This window comes from Acomys minous (genome assembly GCF_964271855.1).
Source record: "Acomys minous genome assembly, chromosome: 12".
NCBI lineage: Eukaryota > Metazoa > Chordata > Mammalia > Rodentia > Muridae > Acomys > Acomys minous.
In genome coordinates this window covers 94,431,921-94,434,232 of record NC_140493.1, presented here as the reverse complement: position 1 = coordinate 94,434,232, position 2,312 = coordinate 94,431,921, and positions in this window count along the sequence as shown.

Genomic DNA, 2,312 nt, shown 5'->3' with positions numbered 1-2,312 from the left:
CTCATGTCTCAGGTTTGTGTATGCTTTAGCAACCCCAAGTGTGAGGTCTGAAATGTGGAGGAGGGTGTGTCTGCTGAGTTCAGCCTTTCTCTTTAGGGCATCTGCTATTCTTTTCTCCCACTCTTCTTATCGCTGAGGACTCATCCAGAAGTGCAGTGTAAGGTTCCCTGTAAGGAGGGATCCAGGGTGAGGGGCCAACAGGGAAGAGCACTTGCTGTACAAGCCTGGTGACCCAGGTTTGAGTCCGGGAACCCACATAAGGGAGGAGAGCAATTCCTAAAGCTGTCTTCTGGTCTCCACGTGCAGTTCATGCCACGCACTCACATGAACACACAAGTTTTTGTTTCTTTGACATTGTTTTCATTGTATGTGCATCAGTAGTTTTGTCTGCATATATGTCTGTGTGAGGATGTCAGACCATGGAGTGACATAGGTGTAAGCTGCTGTGTGGGTGCTGAGATTTGAACCTGGGTCCTCAAGAAGAGCAGTCAGTACTCTTAACCACTTACTTATCTCTCCAGCCCCCACACAAGTTTGAAAGGGGGCGGGGTCCAGGGTTTCCATTTGTGTGTGTGGAGCCATCACAGAGCATACGTGCATTGTAAGTGGCTCAAGAGAACAGCTGAAAAGAGAGCCTCCTGCATCACCTGCTGGTGGCTAAATTCAAAGAACAGCCTTCACTTACACAGAATTGTAGACCTTAGTGTTACTTATATTTTTAATTTTTTTGTTGTTGTTGCTTTTGTTTTTTGAGAGAAGGTTTCTGTGTGTAACAGTCCTAGCTGTCCTGGACTGACTTTGTAGACCAGGCTGGCCTTGAACTCGCAGCGGTCCGCCTGCCTCTGCCTCTTGAGTGCTGGGACTAAAGGCCACTGCGCCTGGCTATATATCTTATATATATATATTTCCTCCTTCTCTACTCCAGTCCCCCAAACACCCCAGCACCAGTAGGAGGGAAAGAAGGTTCATGAAGAGAGGGGGTGTACTTCTCTTTAGTGGCTTCCTTCTGTTAGGAACATTGGGTTCCTTGGGTCAGCTCCAGTCTTTCATGATGTCTCCAACTTCTCAGCAACCTGCATCAACAAGAGGGAAACAGCAACTACCCTCTTAGAGCTCCTGTCCCTCTGAGTCCTCAGAATTAAACTATCTGCAGCTGGCAAAGATTACACCTTTCTCAGCCCCCACAAGGCAAATAGTCTGTTGCTGTGGACAAACTAAAGTAGCCCCGTATCCCACACCTGAGATTAAAACAAAACATGTTTATATAACATAACTGAGGTTTTTTTTCTTTTCTTTTCTTTTTTTTCTTTTTTTGGTTTTTTGAGACAGGATTTCTCTGTGTAGCCTTGTCTGTCCTGGACTCACTTTGTAGACCAGTCTGGCCTCTAACTCACAGCGATCCGCCTGCCTCTGCCTCCCGAGTGCTGGGATTAAAGGCGTGCGACCTCACCGCCAGGCACATAACTGAGTTTTTAAAGACAGCAGAACTTAGCCACTAAACCTTAGAAAAGAGACCTTGTCAGATTCAGAGTCAAGGAAATAGGTAAAGGCACAAAGGCCATGGGCCTGGTATGTGAGCCCGTAATTTTAGCACTTGTGAGGTTGAGGAAGGATTGGGAATTCAAGGCCAGTGAGGTTGTAGAGTGAGTTGTAGGCTAGCCTGGGCTATATAGGGAGTCCTGTCTCAAGAAACCATCCCAAAAGAGAGGGCCTTGACCACTGGGAGTGCAGCTCTCTTAGCTTCTTTCCTTTAGCCTGTAGGTCTGTGCCTGCAGGAAGTGGTGCCACCTGGGTGGGGCTCCTTGATTTCTAAAAGGAGGAGAGAACTTTAAGCCATCCCAGAGGTGGAGTTGGTATGCTTAGGGAGGCATAGGAGAACGATCACACGCACGCAGCTGGATTCCAGTCCTTATTCTTGACATTTTCTGTGTAACTGGAGAGACATCTAACCTGTCCAAGACTTTCCCAGCTCTAAACATGGAAAATGCCCACCTAGGATTAATAGATATTAAAATATCCAATGCCTAGATTTTTTAAAAAGTGTAAATAAGTACCCTGTGAAAAGAGCTTAGTCTTGGATTGGAGAGATGGCTCAGTGGTTAAGAGCACTGTTTGCTATTTCAAAAGTCCTGAGCTCAGTTCCCAGCAACCACTTGGTGGTTCACAGCTATCTATGATGTGATCTGATGCCCTCTCCTGGCACGAAAGTATATGTGCAGATTGAGCATTCATATGTAAAATAAATAAAAAGAAAAGGGCTTAGTCCTAGGATGATTTTGTTTTGTGTTTTGTTTTGAGACAGGATCTCTGTA